Raw genomic sequence first — 22,214 nt, 5'->3', positions numbered from 1 at the left:
AGTAGAGGGCAGGGTACTGTGCATGGGACGTGGAGGGGAAGAGGGGATAGAAAAGAAAAGGTCAAGCCCTGACCTCTGAGGTCCTTCTAGCCCCATGGGAGGATGTGATCAGAGCGGGCCTAGCCCAGAGTGGTGTCCATGGGAAGCAGGCCTGAGTCAGGAAGTTGACATTTTTAGGGTGGGAGGCAGTTCCCCGGGACACACACCTGGTAGTGGTGGGCACGGCTCGCAGGCCGGCAGGTAGGCAGCTTGACCATTTAGGCCAGAGAAAGGGCTTGACCACATGGCCCCCAAGAGCCTTTCCAGCTCTGAAACTATGATTCTCGGGCAGAGGTGAAAAAAACAGAATAGTGACCAAGATAGGACATGGAACTGACTGCGAGGAAATGTCCCTAAGATGGACTATTACCTGAAAAAAGCCAGGTGCAGGGCTTCCCTGGTGGCACAGTGGTTGAGAGTCTGCCTGCCGATGCAGGGGACACGGGTTCGAGCCCCAGTCCAGGAAGATCCCACATGCCGCGGAGTGGCTGGGCCCGTGAGCCATGGCCGCTGAGCCTGCGCATCCGGAGCCTGTGCTCCACAACGGGAGAGGCCACAACAGTGAGAGGCCCGCGTACCGCAAAAAAAAAAAAAAAGCCAGGTGCACAAAACACTCCTCACAGGAATCTGGAAGCAGCCAGCAGGTGTTAAGTAGGCACAGCATAGCACGATCACAGTTTTGAACTACCCACACGTGCACACATCTCTATCTATAAAACACTTATATAGGCTTTTATTAGTAGTTACTGGTAGAGATCATATCTGTGATAAATACAGACATAAGAGAGATGTATGGGAATTCACTTATTCAAATATCTGAAGACCTACTATGTGCACGGTAGTATGCTGAGCCCTAGAAGTACAGCAATATATAAAACAGCTAAGCCTCATCCTTAAGGGGCTCACATTCTAAGAAAGGGAGACAAGTAAATAAAGTACAATATTAATTTGAATACTAGTAAGGACCATGGGGGAAAACACACACACAGGGAAAAAGGGTACAGTGACAGGGTATGGGCATGCACTATTATACAAGATGGACTCTGATGACGGTGAAATTGGAGCAGCGACCTGAATGACCTGAATGCAGTAAGGACCGGAGCCACAGGGACACCTGGGGGAGGGATGTCCCAGGCTCAGGGAACCGCAGGCACAATGGTCTGAGGCAGCAGAGTGCTGGGGAATGATACGTATTAGTAAAATCTCCATCATTACCTATTATTGCTACAATATGCATTTATATTATATTACGACCTATAAGATATAGTAACAGAAACCTTCTAGGATATACACCAAAATGTTTCCTGTGGTGATTATCTAGATAGTGATATCTTTTTTAAAAAACTTTAAAAAAAAAGTTTATATCTTTTTTCCCTTCCTAGTTATCTACATTTTCTAATGTTTCCCTACAACAAACATGTACTAGTTGTATAATAAAGACAAGTACAAATGGGAAGTATAAGAGGTGTTGCCAGGGGACTTCCCTGGAGGTCTAGTGGTTAAGACTCTGTGCAGGGGACGCAGGAAGTTCTAGCTTAGTTTTCCTGGTCGGGAAACTAAGATCCCACACGCCGCAGCCAAAATAAAGCACGGCCAAAATAAAGGGGTGTTGGGCTTCCCTGATGGCGCAGTGGTTAAGAATCTGACGGCCAATGCAAGGGACACAGGTTCGAGCCCTGGCCCGGGAAGATCTCACATGCTGCGGAGCAACTAAACCCATATGCCACAACTACTGAGCCTAAGCTCTAGAACCCGCAAGCCACAATTACTGAGCCCACGTGCCACAACTACTGAAGCCTGCGCGCCTAGAGCCCGTGCTCCACAACAAGAGAAGCCACGACAATGAGAAGCCCATGCACCGCAACAAAGAGTAGCCCCCGCTCACCACAACTAGAGAAAGTCCGCACACAGCAACGAAGACCCAACACAGCCAAAAATAAATAAATAAATTTATGTTTAAAAAAAAAAGACGTGTTGCCAGAATTTCAGGAGGGCACGAGCTCTCTGGAGCAGCCAAGTTCCTGGCTAAAGCACTGATTTATGCTTAACACATGTAAACCCAATCATGCAACTAACCTTATTTCACTCTTTGTTTTGACTGGTAGGAAGCTCAGAGTCAAATATGTGGTCTGCTTTCAGCGGGGATAGAGGATTTGTGGCAAGCATTTGGCTACTCAACTTTCCTCCTGTCCTCATCTTTCATCCTTATTTGTCCTTTATCCATTTCCCTATCCCTATCTGAGATAGGCATAGTATATATCTAGGTACCTACCCCACACCTTTAAAATTCTTCACTGGAATGAGGTAGAAATGAACAAAGTGAAGAAAGAGACCAACAGGGACAAGAGGTTCTTAAAAGAAGTCTTGAAAGGCACTTCCCTGGAGGTCCAGTGGTTAGGACTCTGTGCTTTCACTGCCGAGGGCTGGGGTTCAATTCCTGGTCAGGGAACTAAGATCCCGCAAGCTGTGGCACAGCCAAAAAATAAAAAAATAATTCCCTCTTCCAAAAATGGAGTCTAGAACTTACTACTCCCACAGAGTGATGGGGAGAATTATATATTATTAATGCAAATGTTCAGGGCAATGCCCAGCATATTGTAAGAGCTATATCAATGTTAATAATAAAAATAGCTATTATATTTTACAAATATCAATAGTAAAAAACTGCTACTATTTCTGAGTGCCCAGTGAATGCCTGACACTCTATATTGTTCATCTTGTTTAATCTCCCCAGTAACTTTGTGAAGTAGGTACTACAGCCTCAGTCTGCTCATCCACAAAATGGGAATAATTATAATAGCGTTGGTATGAAAACTAAATGAACTCATATACGTAATACCAAGTGCGTATCAATAACTGATGGGTTCTTGATAATGCCCTTGAATTATGTGACACTTACATTGAGGAAGATTAGCTGAGAAAAAGGCATAAAATATAAGGAGAAACCAGATCCAATTACAATAGGGAATTTTCCCATTAGAGTAAAATAAATCTTTAAAAAGTGTTAAATATCTGAAAGTCTTGACATGTCCCGAAATACTTATAAAAAAAGGAAAGCAAAGGAGATGAATCGCCTGTTTTAGGGAAAGCCTGTTTAATAGCAAGCAAAGACAACTCAATAGTCCTCAGGTTCATGATTAATTGCCCTCTCTAAAATTTCAGGAGTGCATTTAGTTTCAAATATCTGAAATGCGTTACATAGTCACTGGATCTGTTATCAAACTCCACGTGATTAATCATAAACCACACCCACCCACCCACTCCAAAAAGAGAAAAGCAACCTTACTCCCTGTCCACAGCAAGGAAAGTCCCTAAAATTCCTTTTTGGCCCGACCTAAACCTGAAACTGCAGCTGCCATATTTCCGTGTTGGATCTGTTTTCTGCTCCACCTGAGTTTCACGCTGGCTTCGCCAGGACAGCAGCAGGGCTTGGCGAGGCATTTTAATATTGGGCTGGGCGACTCATAAATTAGGGAACTATGTTTGCAGACTTGTTAAGTGACACCTCGGTCCAAAACCAAGTTAACTTGTCAAGTCATCCACCAGCTTGAACTATCCAGGCTGCCCTGCCTGCTCTGGCAGCCTGGATCGCTGAGATCGCTGAGATCGTGGATACAGCAGATGCTCAGTGACTATCCGAATGGAAGAATGAATAATGGGTGGATGGATACACGATAGTGAGGGAGGGAGGGAGGGAGGGAGAACGAGCCCCTTGGCCATCCAAGCTCTCCTCTCCAAATACACTGGAATTTTTCCTCCACCAGTTTTTGCTGTTTGTCAGACATCTTGCTTCTCCAAGACATATTTGCTTCTCCAAGAACACACGGGGAGTTTGCAGCCCTCAACGTTAATTTCCCTTCACTCCTGCCTCAATGGACCAGGAACGGGTTCCGACTTCAGACTGATTCTTCTGCACAGAGACAAGGCAGAAAAATCCTCTTTCGAGGATTTCCTCCTCTTTGGGGGAAACCTGAATGCCTCAAAATATGATGAAAGCTGTTGACTCTAGGCCAAAAAATGCTCACATACACCCTCATCTTGTCTATAGCTCTGGGTGGGTTTATAGACCCCCCTCACCACCACCACCAAGAATCATTTGGGGAGTGTGTTTCAGGGGGAAAATCCCTCATGTCCCCTTAGACTTCTTCATCTCTGGAGGGAAGGACCCGCAAAGTCTGTTCTTTTAAGTTTTGTGGGTGAGCCTGACTCTAGCCCAGGTCTGAAGTGCAATCCTGTGACCCCCCAGTTCAAGCAGAGTAGGGCTTATTTAAAAATTCAGAGTCCTGTATCCAACCCAGATTTATAAATTGGAATCTCTGAGGGGGTGAGACCCAGCAGTCTGCATTTTTAATTAGTCCCGCAGGTGGTTTTGAAGCTCTTTAAAAGATTGAGAACAGTTTCCCAGAAAGACAGTTGACACTCTAGGGCTGAAAGCCTGTAAACAATTGCTAATTAACTCATCAGCATTTCAAATGGCAGAGCCAGGGTGACCACATTCCAAGGCAGTTCCCTCTCCCCTCCTCCGTGTTTTCCTCACCCTCCCAGCCATTTCCTCAACTGCCCAGGCACCCTAGGTAATGCTACCATTCCCTCTCTAAACCCCAACCTCTCAGCTGTGCAATGGAAATGGGCCTGGGAGTCAAAAGGTTGTGGCCACAGCAGGATTACAGGTGCAAGCCCACCCCCAAGACTCCTCTCCCGCCCACCCTGCTTACTCGGCCTTTTTCCCCAGGGGTGTACCAACCACCTTCTAACATTCTATTCTGCTTGTTGTCCCCCCCCATCCCCCCTTCTAGAATGGACATTCTGCACAGAGGGTGGGGATTTTCACCTGTAGTCTCAGCTTCCCAAGGTCCAGGCTGAATGCCCCGCACAGGGCAGGCTCAAGAGGCAGGAAAGTTAAGTTTGGGACTCAAGTGGCTGGCTGACGCTAAGCACTCAGAAAAGCAGCAGCTGTCACCCTAATTTCCCTTCAACGTAAAAAGCAGGAATTGAACACTTTAAATTAAGCTGCTTTTTACAATTGATTTCTCTTTAGGAAGCAAATAGCCATGGTGGGAGGGGGAGGATGAAACTTTTAAAGCTCCCATTATGGTTTAAAGGGATGACCAGAGGGATAGCCAACTAAGCTCAGCTGTAAGTGGGGTTTTTTGGTTTGTTTATCAGAAGAGGAAGAGCAAAATCAATGGAAAAAATAAGGGATCTAGGAATCTGGCTTCCTCGTCCACATCATAATGCACTACACCCCAAAGTCCCCAACAGATAGATAGGTCACCCCCCATCCCCAGGGACCCTGCAGCCTCATTCTCCACAGCAAAGAGAGTCCCCTGAACAACTACTCACTGAGAGTCAACTACCTTCTAGGTGCCATGCTGAGAACACTTCACAGGGCATCCAGCCTGGTGGGTGGGAAGAAAGGAGAACTGAGGGAATCCCAACCTGAGAAGGTATTGGGAGGAGGGGGAATGTCCTGACCCAGGTCTTGGGAGCGGAAGTTCAGGGAAGGCTTCTTGGAGGAAGCATCCACTGAGCTGTGCTTGAGAGAGGAGTTAGCCAGGCAGGGAGCTCAGGAAAGTGTCCTGGTGGAGGTGGGAGAGAGCCTAGGTACTCTAGGGAGGGACTGACAGCACCATTAGAAATGTGAATCCGTGAGCAAGGCCAAGCTGGCCCAAGTCGATGAGAAGCCTGGGAGAGGCCCCAGGCCTCGGTGCTCAGCTACAGAGCCTGAGCAGCCAGAGGGCAGGGTCCAAGCTATTAACCACCAGCCTAATCCTCCCCATGGAAGGAGCCCCCTCAAACTACCCACTGAGTATTCCACTGCCCGGAATGAGGGTGGGAGGAGGTGTGTGGTGAAGAGACAGAACTGGCAGGACGTGGGGGGTGGATCTGGACTGAAGGGAAGAGACAAGGCCCTCCGCACTGACCACCTGCCCCTACCCCTGCCCTCCTCCATCACCCCTGCCCCGGATCCCTGGAACTCTTGCACACCGGCCTCCTGGCTCTCCCACTCTGCCTCAGGCCTCTGCCTGCTGCTCCCCGGGTCTGGAACACCCTTACCCACATACATCCTTATCCTTCACTTTGCTTGGATATTTGCTCAAGTGTCCCCTTCAGTGAGGCCCTCTCAGGCCACCCCACCGCTTCCCAGCAACTCCTCACTCAGAGTCGTTCTAAATATTTGTCACCACCCAACACCCTAAATGTTTCACGTATTTATGTTTCTTGCCTGTTCCCATCAACACACTAGAATACAAACTCCACATGGAAAGAGATCCGTATGTGTCTGGTTCCCTCCTGCATCCTCAGTCCTGGAATGGTGCTTGGTACATAATAGCTATCATTATTTATTCAATGAATGAATGAACAAGTGAATGGCAAAGAACAGGTGGTGCCATTTGCTGAGATGGGGACGGAGTAGTGGATTTTGGATAAGCATTTGGGGTGGCTGAGGGACTGCCAGGTGGGGCGGCCCCAAGTCTGAAGCACCAGGCCGGACCACGCTGGCCCGAGGGCCGCATGGATGGGGCAGCTCATTTCTGGTTCTCCACAGCCACTCCAGATGGCCCCAGCAGGGCCTGGGATTGACTCTGTCCAGTGGCCCCAGGGCAGACAGAGGGAGAAGAACCTGCTGCTCCTGTTCCCCGGGTTCTCCGAGCTTGCCTGGGTCTCTGCCCACAGGGCCCCAGCAGCCAGCCAGCAGCAGACACATTATACAGTCCTTCTATGGCCCCGGTAGGCCCTGTCAGCCTCAGAAGGCCAGGCCGGAATAGCCATGGTTCTGGTGGCGGGAGGGGGTTTCCTCGTAGCCCCCCACTCTCCTGGTAGCCTCCAGGATGAGAAGCTCAGTTTCACGTCACCATTCAAACATCCCCTCTGTCATATTTCTGGCTCCCAGAATCTGCACGGGAGGTCCCTCCCCACCCACCTCGGCTTCTGGCATATCATCCCCGCCCAACACCCCAGACCCCCCAGACCCGGCTCCCCAGCTGCCCCTGCAGAAGCTCCGCCAGCTGCTCCAGCCCACACAGGTCTTCCCCCACCTGGGTTCTGAATGCGCCCATTGTCTGATAACTTGGCATCCCAGCGTTTCGATGCTCCTCCCCTCATTTCCAAACCCCTCACCCCTCGCCTGTCTCCAAGCCCCTCGGGACAGGAGAAACCTCGTGACTTGACACAGAGGACACAGTAGGCACTCAAACACTGTACTGAGGGAACCTGGTTGGCTTCTGTGCTAGTAGAAACACCTTTCTGAGGTTAGAGGGAATGAGGGGGGAAAAGCTCCAATGGACTAACGTGCACAATTTTCCAGGGCATATTGTAAAGGAGAGGCGGGAGATGGGTTACGTATTACACTGCCATTTGTGGAAAACTCCAGTTTTTCAAAAACCCACAAATATGGGCACACACGTTCTGTAAACCCTTAGAAAAATGTCTGGGAGGATGCATGCCAAATCGCTCATGTTGGCCACCTGAGAAGGGGAGGGTGTTTGAACTTTCACTTACAGATCATTATTCAGGTTTTCCTTGAATGATTTGTTTAAGCTTTGTAACAGAGAGTTTCAAACATATCTCAAAGTAGAGAAATAGTATGATGAGCCCCACGTACCAACAGCATGACGCACGGTGGTCTTATTACATTTACACCCCCATCCCAGACCCCTTTTCTTTCCATCTGTAAATAATATGTCCCTGTGTAACTCCATCGGATCTAGATTCCTCCCTCTTTAAAAAAAAAAAAAAAAAAAAACACCAATCCATTACTACCATCGTGACATTCCTTAAAAACAAGATACTTTCCCTCACATCCAGCTTGGTAGGGAGGTCAACAAGCTCTGGCATTCCTGCAAGTTAACTGGGTACCCTCTGCCCCGTGCCCCAGCCCCAAAGTGAAAAGGAGGAAACTTTCCGTGGCACTTTAGAAAAGAAAAAAATGACAGTAATTCAAAAGAACCTACGAAGCTCTGAAATGGTTGCTTGCAAATGTTAGTCTCTGGACACAGTTCACCGTTCGGATTTTAAATGGAGCCCAAAGTGTCCAGGAACACCCCTTTAGTCTGTGCTTCCAAAGGAGCAGGCAGACCTCCAAGCTTTTTACCCAAAGGGCTAAAACTGGTAAAGGACTTAGAGGGCTGCGTGGGAGATCCAGAGGTTCCTTTCTAGGCCAAAGTGAAGACTCTAGAATGCAGATATTCTCAGAAAGGGAGCTGCTGAGCTCAGGGAGGGGTAAAAGCAGGCCAGGCTGGGAGGCACGGCTTTTCCATCCCACTGTCACTGTCACCGGCCATGACCCTGGATCAGCCAATAACCTCCAGAGGCTTTGGTTTTGTTATTTGAAGATGGAACTGTCATAGCACCTACCTCGCAGTTTGGTGCAGGGATTAAATAATGAGAATCCTACCTGAATAGCTTGAGTCCTCAATAAATGGGTGTGATCAAATTATGGTTCCTGTTTAATCACAATATTATTATTATTCTAATTCTGACACCTATCAGCTATGTGACTCTGGCCCAGCCACTTAACCTTGCTGAACTGGCCAATTCATGTACAAACTAAGAAACTAGATGACTCTTAAAGCCTCTTCTAATTCTGCCCCCAAAGAATGGATTTTTATGAATGAATCCAACTCTAGCTGTTCTTTCTCATCTAAGAAAACAAATAAAAGATGATGAAGCATGGAGTTTTTAAAACATATGGATTTTTAAAAACATATTCTTTCGCTGTGAGTTTAGTGCTAAGCAATTCTAACTCTTCCTCTAGGGGGAGGGCCTATGAGGGTTTACAGAGACCTTGGAATTCCCTGCATGGAACAGGGCTACAGCGGCAAGGGAGTGAGGTGGAGCAGGCAAGATGCTCCCGGTGTGACCACAGGTGCTTTTGGTGTCAGAATCAGGAAAGGGCTGTCAGTCTCCAGAAATGCACTCCCTGTGCTTCAAACCAACCTCAGAAGTCTTACCCTAGTCCCTCCTGCTGCAATTTCTGCCCCGTTTCCTTTTACTCCGTTCTCCATGGGACCACGTGGAGGAGACCCTTTGCAAGTATTCAAAAGCAGATTAATTGGTTCTCAGCTTCCTCAAAGGCCAAATCCCAGCCCAGGGAGGCTTAAGGATGCTGGCGCTTGGGGGAAGAGCAGAATTACTGAACCATTGATGGGCACAGCAGGAGGCTGGGCAAGGACCCCTGAAAGAGTAAACACATCAGTTTTGGTGAGAGAAGGTGCCTGTGATTTGATACCAATGCTGACCCTATTTCATGCATCATCAGGTAACCTTGAAAACCAAGCGCACCTCTCCAATGCCCAGGACTGGCTGTGGGAGGAATCTGTCCTCTGTGATCGGTAACAATCCCAGAGGCCAGAGATCTCCACATCACAGGCCCTCCTGCTTACACCATCTAAAATGCTCTCGACATTGCTTGTAACAGTGAAAAAATAGAAACATCCAGTATCCATCAACAGGGGACTGACTATACAGTAGAATACTATACAGCAGTTATAAATGAGCAAAAACTCCAAGATACATCAAGCCAAGAAAATAAGTACAGAACAGTGTGTTAAAAAGGGGGTGGGGTAGGGAGCAATAAGAATCTACACGTACCTAACTCAAAAATATGGGAGGGCTTCCCTGGTGGCGCAGTGGTTGAGGGTCTGCCTGCTAATGCAGGGGACACAGGTTCGAGCCCTGGTCTGGGAAGATCCCACATGCCGCGGAGAAACTAGGCCCGTGAGCCACAACTACTGAGCCTGCGCGTCTGGAGCCTGTGCTCCGCAACAAGAGAGGCCACGATAGTGAGAGACCCACGCACCGCGATGAAGAGTGGCCCCCGCTCGCCGTAACTAGAGAAAGCCCTCGCACAGAAACAAAGACCTAACACAGCCAAAAATAAATAAACAAACATATGTGGGGTTTAAAAAAAAAATGGGAAAAAAAATATAAAATAACAATGGCTTATGAAAGGGATCTGAGAGAAGTTGGAGTTCACAGAAAAGCACCAGCCAGGTACAGGTACACTGGTGGTGGCATAAGCGTTGGGGTCAGCAGAACAGGGTTCAAATCCCTGCCTGCCATTTCCTAGCTTTGTGGCCTTGGGCAAGTCACTAACTCTCTCCGAGTCTCAGTTTCCCCCTCTGTAAACTGAAGGTAATACTAGAATCAAGTTCATAGGACAGTTGAGCCACGTAGGTGTGACTATCAATCAGTGCAGTCACTTGGTGAGGGTCTGCCTGCCTGGACAGCAGCACTTGACCTGTGGACAAACAATTTGCATTTGAAGCAAAGGGACAAGGGGATGCAGCCCTTCTAATCCTCAGTTCTCTCTGGCTCCTTCCGTTCTTTAGCATTTACACATTTTTTTTAACCCCTTGACACAAGACTAAAGCAGAAACGTCTAATAATAAAAACTCAATACTTAAAGAGTGTTTGATATGTGCCAGGCACTGAAAGCACTTTATGTCCGTTAACTTATTGAATTTTCATCACAACCCTGTGAAGTAGGAACTACAATTTTATCCCCCCTTTACAAGTGAGGGGACTGAGGCACAGAAAGGTTAAGTAACTCAAGGCAAGAGTTGAGTCAGCATTTGAACCCAGGCGAACCTGTTTCTCATACCACTCTCCCCAATTCATTTTCACTCTCAGAGGCTTAGGGAGGCTGATTCCTTCATTTCACAGGTTAAAAGAGAAATAAATGCTGAAGATTAAAGCCACAACCTTGACATCAAATCTCTGTTGAAACTAGGAGTAAAGCCTCACACCTGGTAAGTGATGTACAGTTTCCTAGGCTGAACAGCCTTCCCAGGTATTTAATTCCCAAAGTCTTAAGTACTCCCACGGCTCAGGCAAGAGGATTAGCAGGGGGAAAAAACAAAAGAGAGAGAGAGAGAAAGAAAGAGAAATCATAACTAAAATTTCCAAAGTCCAAAGAAAAATCAGCACAATTTACATGGAAGTTTCAAAATCAAAGACTCTGACGAGCTCTGAAACACCCATCTGCAAGGCATAGATGAGCATTCCTTTATAAATGCAGACTTGAAAAGGCAAAAGGTACAGGAAGTACACCCACAAATTCTCATTTCTCCAGTTTAGTCATGATTACTAGCCCAGGAGGTGGGGTGGGAATGAAACCAACCACATGACCCCAGCCAAGCAGGTGTCGAACCCAGTCATTCCTGCAAGACCACAGGCTTCTTGTTAAGAGTGCAAAGATCTAGGGCCAGTATCTCCCAGGATATGAGTAAGAACAGGCACCTGAAGTACCTGTGACCATAGAGAGTGATGTCACGGAGTCGATTCAACCTCTGATACTGATAACCTCACCAGGATGGCAGTGATTCAGGGCCCCGCCCCACCTGTCAATAGGGCCCAGGTTATTGTCCCAAGCTGACTCAAGTGATGACGTTCTCTACGGAAAAACCACAACTTTTCCACAAACAAGTTGGTCAAATCATTCCCTTTCAAAGACTCCCACACAATTGTGATGAAGAATTTGTGGGGGAAGAAGTTTGCTGTCTGAAAATCCTCATACTGAAACCAGGCTTCATTCTAACTAGCTGGTCCTGGGACACTGGTATACATGTAATCCCTCCGCCCTGCCGCCCCAAAAACATTCTGCCAGAGAAGTCTCATCCCTCTGCCATAAACTAGACGTAAAGCCATACTCCTCCTGGGCAACAGGCCAAGGGGAGGGGTAGCTTGGAAAGAACACTGGACCCTGGTTTGAATCCAATACGCTTTAAAGGAGATGTGGTAACAATTAGCTCTCAGGATTATTCTAGAAAAATGCCTGCCCAGAGTATTGTCTTTAACTGGCACCAAGGGACTTCCCTGGTGGTCCAGTGGTTAAGAATCCATCCGCCAATGCAGGGGACACGGGTTCAATCCCTGCTGTGAGAAGATCCCACATGCCGCGGAGCAACTAAGCCCACGAGCCACAACTACTGAGCCCACACGCCACAACTACTGAGCCCGTACACCGCAACTACTGAAGCCAGCACACTCTAGGGCTCACGCACCACAACTACTGAGCCCACGTGCTGCAACTAGTGAAGCCCACGTGCCTGGAGCCCGTGCTCTGCAACAAGAGAAGCCACAGCAACAAGAAGCCTGTGCACAGCAATGAAGAGTAGCTCCTGCTCGCCGCAACTAGAGAAAGCCTGCGCACAGCTATGAAGACCCAGCGCGCCATAAATTAATTAATTTTTTTAAATAGCACCAATATGGACTTAAAGAATGTGGGAAGTCCAGCTCTCTCAAGAAACAGCCCAATCCTAATTACCAATCGAGCATCTCACTTCTTCAGGTCTTTACACAAATGTCATTCTTCTTAGTGACAACCTCTCTCCAATCCCTCCAGCCCCCAAATCCCTCCACCCCAACACACATAATTCTTATCACCCTTCCTGCAGTATTTTCTTTCCCTTCCATAGACCACCATCCAATTGCCTCCTCCTATCTCCTCCAATTAGAAGGGAAGGAAGTCCAAGAGGACAGGGATTTTTGTCTTTTTCCCGTTACATCTTCAACACCTAGCGCAGTGCTAGATAGGTGCCCAACAAATTTACTCCTTGAACAAACAAAGGCCTCTGTCGTCCCAAGGGACTTCTCTCCCCGAGACATTCAGAGCAGGAACTATCCATCACCTTCACCTGGTTGCTCACAGACCATCTGGTTAGTTGGCTTTTCTTGCGGTAAAGAGCACAGACTTTGGAGTCCAACAGCCACTGAACACGCGGCCAGGCTCTCCCACTTCCTGTCCTAGTGAACTACACTCTCTCACACAGCTGCTCAGGGTCTGTCAATTCTCAGTGGTTTTGTGAGGTGTAAGGGAGAGAGACAGCATCTGGGAAGAGCTCTGGACACATAGTACGTACTAGTACTCTCTGTACAATGTTGCTTAGGATAAGAAGAGAGGATGAAACAATTGTTTTAGTATGTCTCAAATATTGCATGGGACATACTGATACTAAAACATCAGTCATTGTTTACCTGAAATTCAAATGTAACTGGGCATCCTGTATTTTTTTTTTCCATTTGCAGATGGTGGCCACTTTAATTTGAGCAATAATTGATACAAACCATTTGAAGGCAAATAAAGCATCCTATATTCTTGATGTTCAACCTGGCAACTCTGCCCATTAGGCATTATATTGCTGAAGGCGAAGTGATGCATCTTACATAAAGATTTATAAGATACTACCCTATAATACTCTCTCAGTGAATATTGATCAGATGAATTTCGGAGCTGTGAGATTTTTGTCTTGGCCGTGAGATGATTGAGTTAGCCGTAGATTATTGTCGTTAAGTTTTTTGCATCTCTTTACAAGCTCCCTTCAGGTTCCTGCGCATTGCCAAAAACTGGAAGAATGGAAACTGGGTCTTGAACAATTAATGGGCCTGAAGGATGCTGCCGATACCCAGGAGAAAGGTGTTGGGTGTATCTGGAAGCCTTGCTCAAGGAAGGTGTCACCAGACAATAGGAAACCAAACAGATGGCCCTGGCAGCTCAGATCTCTGTTTAGATTTTGATCTGGTGCTTCCTTACACCAAGAAGTGTGGGGCAGAAATGGCTCATCTGACCTTTACACTCTAGACTGCAAGCTGTTTTGTGACAAGACAATGAGGTAAGGTTACACCAGCAGTGTGCAGGGCTCAGAGAAACTGGGGAGTGCCAAGTGGAGACACATGCCCTGAGAACATCCCCTTCTCCTTGTGTCCTTTCTGTGGCTGGTACTGAGAAAGTTCCCTCTTTTCTTTAAAACAGAAAGCACAACACCTGAAACTACTATGTTATATGTCAATTAGGTCTCATTTTATTTTTTGGAATAGCTTCTAAAAGCAAAAGATATGTACGGACCTATATATACACTCTGAAACCTCATTCCTTCATTCAACAAATAGTTACTGACACCTACTATGGGCCAGGAACAGTTCCAGGTGCAATACAGCCGGTGAACTCAACAAGACAAAAGCCCCTGGCCTCCTGGAGTTTTTTTGTTGTTTGTTGTTTGTTTTTTAATATTTATTTATTTATGTGGCTGTGTTGGGTCTTAGTTGCGGCACGTGGGATATTAGTTGCAGCATGAGGGATCTAGTTCCCTGACCACGGATCGAACCTGGGCCCCCTGCAATGGGAGCGTGGAGTCTTAACCACTGGACCACCAGGGAAGTCCCCCTCTTGGAGCTTTTGTTCTAGTGGGAGGAGAAAGACAATAGACAGGTGAAATACATGTTAGATGGTGAAAAGAGCTACAGAGGAAAACAAAGCAAAGAAGGGGGAAAGGGTTACTGCCTCAAATAGGGTGTTCAAGAAAGACCTCATTGAGAGGGTGACACTTGAGCAGAGAAGTTAAGACATAAAGGAGTGAGCCATGCAGGTAGCAGGGGGAAACTATTATTGACAGAGGTAATAGCCAGTGCAAAGGCCCTGAGGTAGAAATGTGCCTGGTGTGTTCTAAGTACAGTCAGGACAAGAGGTAAGGGGTGGAGGTGGGCGGGGAAGCAGATCACGGAAGGCTTGTAAGTCACAGAAAACGCTGACTTTCGTTCTGTGTGAAAAACTGGTGGATTTTGAGTAGGAGTGATGCTTTCTAACTTAAATGTTAAAAACCATCACTGACTGCTGAGTGGAGAAAAGACTGTTGGTAGAGGGGCAGAGGAAGCAAGAAGACCAGAAAGGAGGCTGTTGCATCGAGGTGAAGACACTCAAAAACGTCTTTGGGGAAAACTCTCCTGGGAGTCTGAGTACCAAACCACACAAACAGGTGTTCTTCTTAGCCTTCAACCTGCCCAGGTATCATAAATCTGAAAGGCTGTTGGATTGTTACAAGCTCTTCTAATTACAAAGCCCACTAATGATTATCTAGACCTTGGCCAGTTATCCCACGGGGTCCTGTGCTGGCCACCATTTATGATTTTCCTCAGGGGAACAGGTTCAACTCTTCAGGCAGACCCCAGAAGTTCCCAGCAGTAACATCTGAGCTCACAGGGATCTGGGCACACTCCGTCTATTCCCAGTGTGGACAGATCCACAGCCAGACCTCTGCTTGGTGCCCACACCTTGAGTTGGTCCCACTTGGAACATGAGTTTGTTTAGGACAGGTTCCCTCCCAACCCACCATGAATGCCAGTATAATTGCATTTCCAGAGACTCAGAAACTCGAAAAGAAGAAAGTAAAAGAAGTGCAGTTCACCTAGCATTTTTAGGAAGTGAAAGTCAAAAGGGACAGAGGCTGAAAATGGCTCAGAGGCGAAAGACAAAAGAGGTGCTTCAGAGGCAAAAAAAAAAAAAAAAAAAAGCCTGAATTCTAACAACACAATTAAAAGTAGCAAGATGCAAAAGGTGTAAAGACCTCTTTTCCAAAGGGCGGGAGGAACTCGCCTTAGAAAGGTGAATTAGTTTCACTGGAGATGCAGTTTGGCAACGAGGCAGTCGAGGGCGTGGGAAAGGGCACGGGTTTTAGAAGACAGAAGTCCAGCTCTGCCACTACCTGGCTGGGTGACCTCAGACAAGTTGTCCAACTTCTGAGTCTGTAGGAGATAATGACAGTTCCCATCATGGGCCACCGTGAGGCTTAACCAAGCTGTCAGGTCTGTGAGGACCCACTTTTGCAGGCCCCACTCCTGACACTGGTTAGAAACAAATACTTGTATTCTTATTTGTTGGCCGCCTCCAAATAAATACTCTCAGCATAGCCCTTCCATTATGTTCTCCTCCAGTGTGTGGGGTCCCTGTAAAACCTCTGCATCTATTGACACAAGACTAAGGAAAAAAGACCACTGTCCTATACAAATTCCTACTGAAACTGGTGCCTGCTGTTCTCCCAAGCTCCAGCCCTGAAATTCCCAAACACCCTCCAGATGATGCCACTTCTGGGTCCTTCAAACTTAACACTTTCCTAACCAAGAATAAATTTTCCTTCCCCAACTTGCTCCTACTTTCTCCTCTATTCCCAGCAAAGGATGTCCTCTCATTCACCAAGATCCAGGGGGTAAAACTGAGCACTCCTCGCTCAGAAAATATCCTCTGAATATTTTCCCACCCCAGTGACATTCTCCAGTATATTGGAATTAGCCACTGAGGGAGGGGGCGTATCAGAGAATTCCTGGAATCTCCCTGAGGGCCCCCAGCACTGGCTGCTTCTCTGGGCAACCCCCATCTCCACTCCGCCTGCTCTAATTTGCGCCCGCAGAGCTCTCCTTCACCGGCACGGCAGGTCGACCAGCCGTATCCTTCCCCTATCAAGGGTGCCCTTGGATCCTTGGCCTCAGGATGGGCAATCAGATGCCCACACCCTGGCTGGCACTGGGTATTTATTCATCAAACATTCCTGATCTCGCCACTGGAGTTGTCCAGGGCGATGAATCAGGTGGCAGCAGACTCCTGGGGAGCTTTTAAAAATGCCATGTCAGAACCCCACCTTCAGAGACTGCAGCTCAGTGAATTTTCAGGTTTTTGAAGTGCTCCAGGTGATTTGATGCTTAGCCATGTGGGTAAACCATGGTCTCAGAGGCTGGGGCAGAGCGTTTTTTGGCAATAGGGAAAAGACAGGCACCCTTAAGCTATCTGTATTATGAAATATGTTTAAAAACCAAGCAAAAGCTGCCAGGTTCAAGGTCACCCTGATTTCCTGCACCCCCCAACCCGGACCCAGTTGTACCTTGCCCACTCCTCCCACCCCAATTCTGAACAATATTCATGGGCAGGTCCACAGACAACCCCACTCCAGCCCTTCCCAAGCACACTGCACAGTGGCAAGCAAGAAAACACCGCAGCATTTCCTTTCCTAGCAAAGGGCACTTTGGTCTAGTCACTGTTTGCTGTTTGCAGAGCAGTGTTTGCTTTAACACAGAAACAGGGAGAGTGAGGAAACTGGTTTGGCTGGTTTGCCAGGTGGGAGAGAGCACAGGGAACCGTTTGAACCAAAGGTAAAACAAGGGAGAGTCTCAAACAGAAGGCACCAAATACTCCAGGGGCTTTAATATGTAATATTCATTGGGCACTTAATATACACTGTGACATGGGTACTATTATGCCCATTTTACAGAAGGGGAATCTAAGGCTTAGAAAGTCCTTGGCCAATGTCCCTCAGCTGGCAAGGGGCATTACCTGGATTTCAATCTAGGCAGTCTGACTCAAGAACCTTCTAAATGTTCTTGGGCCTTGGGAGGTGGGGGAGTGGAGAACTGAGGTAGATACAGGAAGGAAAGGGAAGAGGAAAAATGCAGAAAGAGGGGGCTTAAAACGCTCCCAACAGTAACAAGCAAAAGCTGAAGTATATAAAAGGAAAACTTACAATAGTAAGAGAAAAGGCAGGGGAGAGGGAGGGGAGAGGGAGGGGAGAGGGAGGGGAGAGGGAGAGACACCACCACAATTTTTTTTAATGGACCAAAGACAAAAAAAAACACTTTAAAGTGTCTAACTGCCCTTCCATTTCCAGAATCGGGTTTGAGGTCTCCCCTCTGTGCCCTCCGTGGCTTTCAGAGGGAAGCACTAAGTACACTGTATCCCTGGGACACACTTATCACTATAGTCTGGCTTCAAGAGCCACTGGCTGGGCATGCAGCCTTCACAAGCATCTTAGAAAGTTCTAACAGACGCAGCTCTCCCTGCCAATTACAATCAACGTTGAGCGCTGGCCCAAGGCCACAGTTTGAGAGGAAGAAAATAAGCCAAGGTATGAGGTAGTAAATATTCATTCATTTGTTGAAAATACGAGCGCCTACTCTGTCCCTAAGAAATATGAGCCACTATTTAATGACTCCTTCCTGTTTCCTTACCATCCTTCTCACTCACTTTATGTTCAGCCCACTCGGCTTTATTCATTACTGTAATCCCAGGGTCCAGCCCAGTGCTGACACTCAATAGGCACCCACGTGTGTTGACAAGAGAATCTAAACAAATAAACAAATATGCATATTTAATCCTCACAACAAACCTATAAGTATTATTGCCCACCCCACCCCCCAATTTTACAGATGGGAAACAGGCTCATAGAAGCAAAGTGATTTACCCAAGGTCACACAGCTAGTAGCTGAAATTCAAACCTGGTCTTTCATACTCATGGAACTATCCTGACCAGCCCTAGCCCATTCCCTTCCTTGAAAGCCTACAGCCCTGCAAGAAGATGGGGGTTGAGGCAGAGTGGGAACCCAGAAAGTCTGGATTGTGATGGGTGTCTCTTAGGGATTTCTGGGTATGGGCAGCTTCTGGGAGATGTGAGAGCTGATTGCTTCGGCATCCGGCTTATCTGGGGCTGCGCTTGGAAGGCTTAGAAGGAGCATTTCGGAGGAAAAGGCTCACCCAATAAAAAGCCCCAGAAAGCAAACAGGGATTTCCATAAACACCTGGCTGAGAGGATAGGCAGGTCTAGAGGCCCCGTACAGAAGCAGAAGGTGCCAGCCTTCCTTAGATGGCTTTGCAGGGCTCAGGAGTTTCTGCCACTCCTTGTGAGACACAAAGGCAAGGGCAGGAGAATGACTCATTAGTCTCCTTCCCCAGGGAGATTTGCACCAACCATTGACACAGATGTGAGTAACAGGGAAGTGATGTTTAGGAGTTGGAGGGGTGAGGGAGTAGGGATCCTATGATGTAAGGTGACCCCAAAGCAGGCTTCTGTATTTGTTTTTTAAAACCTAGTTTAGGGACTTCCTTGGTGGTACAGTCGTTGAGAATCCACCTGCCAATGCAGGGGACACAGGTTCGATCCCTGGTCGGGGAGGATCCCACATGCCGAGGAGCAACTAAACCGATGCTTCACAACTACTGAGCCCGCACGCCTAGAGCCCGTGCTCCACAACAAGAGAAGCCACCGTGGAACTTCCCTGGTGGCACAGTGGTTGAGAAACCACCTGCCAATGCAGGAGACCTGGGTTCGATTCCTGGTCCGAGAAGATCCCACATGCCGCGGAGCAACTAAGCCCGTGTGCCACAACTACTGAGCCTGCGCTCTAGAGCCTGCGTGCCACAACTACTGAGCCCGCGTGCCACAACTACTGAAGCCGGCGCACCTAGAGCTCATGCTCCGCAACAAGAGAAGCCACCGCAGTGAGAAGCCCGCGCACTGCTACGAAGAGTAGCCCCCACTCACCGCAACTAGAGAAAGCCCGTGCGCAGCTACGAAGACCCAGCGCAGCCAAGGAAAAAGAAAAAACTTAAAAAGCAAAAAAATACTTTAAAGAGAAGACACCGCAGTGAGAAGTCCCCGCACCGCAAGGAAGAGCAGCCCCCAGAGCAGCTCCTGCTCACCGCAACTAGAGAAAGCCTGCATGCAGCAACGAAGACCCAATACAGCCATAAATAAATAGATAGATAGATAGATAAAGCCTAGTTTAATTAGGGGGCCTGCATACCGTTTCCATCACCTTTCAGCACATCTTTTAGAAGGAGGAGGAAATGGGTGTATTTAATCCTTACAGCTGGATGCCTGTGAGCAAGGTCAATCCATCAAGCAATCAGAGCTCAAACCCAAAATATAAGCCCTGTTTGCCCAAGGTCAGGTGGAGGAGGAAGCAAAGCAAGGAAACCATTGGTTTGAAAGCCTGCCTGCTTTTTTTCCCATCCCTCAATCAACTGAAAGCTGAGTGCACAAGCATTATCCTGAGATTGGAACTGTCTAACAGCCTGGGTTTTTCAAACCAGTTTGTGCTTTAAAAAAAGAAAGGAAAATAATCAGAAACTCTAAAGAACCAGTTTACAGTTGTGGTTTTGGTGTCGTTTGTATGTACGTTCTCCATTCTAAAAACGTAGAGAGAAATCAAAGGAACACAAAGCTGAGTGAGACTGTGAGGGTGGCCATCTCACAGGGCACAGGAACGACCCCAGAAAACCACCCCAAGATCCCCTAAGTTTAATCAAAACCCTATTTGTGACACTCTTCAGCCACCTGTGGACATAACGCAATAGGTTCCTTGTTCTCAGACTCCCATGCAGCAAATTCCCCACAGGGCCAATGTTTAAACCTGGTACTAATGTTGCATGCCTCCATCTTCCTGGACTGTCCAAAGAGAATGAGGTCACCTCTCTAAATCCTGGCTGCCTTTTTAAATCACAAAGCCAGTTCCCTGAGATCGCATGTGTGATTTTACCAGAAGGGCGCTTTCATCTGATTCCACATTGGAGTGGTAGGAGACCCCATCGTCCAAAAAGGCCAAAAAAATTAAATGTCAGGAAATCTGTTGACTGGGGCTGGGTACGTGGACATAAAGGGAACTGGAACCAGCCACACAAGCAGCTTCCAGAGGATACTTCTCCCACCAACACGACCAGCTATAGGCCCCTTCCACTTCCCACCAGGTCTGGCCCACCTCCATCACCACCAGCCCCCTCAGGGTCCCGCCCTATCAACACCTCTGCTCTCCAGGGTACATAGGGAGGATGATGCCTATTTCACGATGGACACAAATTCCCCAAATACCCTCTTTCCTTTTTTTTCGAGATTATTGAGAAGCGTAAAGAATGGGAGAAAGACCGGCTGTGGCTCCCTGAGCAGATCAAGAAATTGCCTTATGCTTCAGTCTCCTCATCGCAAAACAGAAATAACAATGGTACCCACCGTCACACAGTTCAATGAGGTAAAACATGTAAAGCGCTTGTCCCAGAGTCTGGTTCAAAAGCGAATAGGTGGGGCTATTAATAATAACATTTATGTTATTATTAACATGTAACAATATTATTACTGGTCAGATACAAAAGCTTGGTGGTGGTGGTGGAGGGAATAAAAACTAGACTAACCCACCCTTGGTGCTACAAAGATGTCTTGGTGAAGGAAAACAAAGTGACCAACACTTGTGTTGCAACACCTCATACACAGATGCACACACCATTTCTAACCCTTGCCCCGAATTCAAGGTTCAGTCAACTTTGCCTCCACCCAGAAGCCAGTCTTCACTGCCCACTGATACCCATCAGAACACCCCAGGGCACCCATACTCTGCCACCTAAGTGCCCATGTCCCACAATGTTCTCTAAGCGGGTCCTGGGACATTTCTTAGCAACCTGCTGGAGTGTGAAATACCAGGGGCAGGGATGAAGTATCCCTATATCTCCTCAATCACTCCCGGGGGGCCCAGCATAGGGCCGGGCAGAACATCAAGCAGAGACTGGCCGAGTAATGGTGGACCCACTGCAAAACCAGGCAGACAACACTTCCTTTCTGACCCAATAGAAAGCTCCACACAACACAGACGTGACTCAGAAAAGCAAATATGTTTAATCAATCAAGCTGTTTAAAAAAAAAAAAGTCTCCTACTGTTGGAACAACTTTCAAAGTTCAAAAAAACTTTCAGACAACAGCATGATTGCTGTAGATTTTTCACATGGCCAAAGACTGGAAGAATAAACAGTGAATTGCCTTAGGGGAATTGTGGGTGATTTCTCATTTCAAAAAGTGTTTCTTTTATTGTTATGATACCTGCCCTATCAACTAAATCAAGAGGGAGGAGAAAGTCCTTTGGTAGGAAATAAGCACCTGGGAATCTGTGAAACCAGAAGAGAAACCGACCTTCCCTTGCTCTCACTCCTGGGCAACAGTGAAGTGAAACAAAGCAAGCTCTAGAATCCTGATTATCGCAGTGATAAGACCCAGAGGCACACTGTGTCCGTTTTCATTCCCTGAGTCAGAGCTACCAGGTTTTTGAAACACACACACACACACACACACACACAAACACACACACACCATTATTCCTTGGGGGAATGGTACCTGTATCAAAATGTTTTCATCTCTATGAGCAAAAGCCACAGTCTGGTGACTAAAAGAGGGCTCCTCAGTCATCCCAAGAGATGTTGCAGAATGGGGCCTTGGAGTCAGATCCTAGCTCAGATTCTTGCTCTGCTGAACCTGGGGCAAGTGGGCTCCACCCTCCTGAACCTCACATTTGCTCATCTGTACCACGGGAATTACCACCCACCCCCACCCTCTTCCCACACATCAGGTTTTTGCAGCCTAAAATGATAGACTGTCTCAAAGTGGTCAGGATGGGCTTCCCTGGTGGTGCAGTGGCTAAGAATCCACCTGCCAATGCAGAGGACATGGGTTCGAGCCCTGTTCCGGGAAGATCCCACAGGCCGCGGAGCAACTAAACCGGTGCACCACAGCTACTGAGCCTGCGCTCTAGAGCCCACGAGCCACAACTACTGAGCCCACATGCCACAACTACTGAAGCCTGCGGGCCTAGAGCCC

At 47.6% G+C, this 22,214-nt stretch overlaps 1 protein-coding gene across 3 annotated transcripts in view; it reads right to left on the bottom strand.

The window, feature by feature from the left end:
* The window catches only part of CDH1 (cadherin 1), a 107,434-nt gene that overhangs the window by 55,050 nt on the left and 30,170 nt on the right, over positions 1 to 22,214 (bottom strand). The window lies entirely within an intron of this gene.

This window comes from Phocoena sinus, chromosome 19 (genome assembly GCF_008692025.1).
Source record: "Phocoena sinus isolate mPhoSin1 chromosome 19, mPhoSin1.pri, whole genome shotgun sequence".
In the NCBI taxonomy this organism is placed as follows: Eukaryota; Metazoa; Chordata; class Mammalia; order Artiodactyla; family Phocoenidae; genus Phocoena; species Phocoena sinus.
This window is presented reverse-complemented; position numbering and strand designations above follow the sequence as displayed.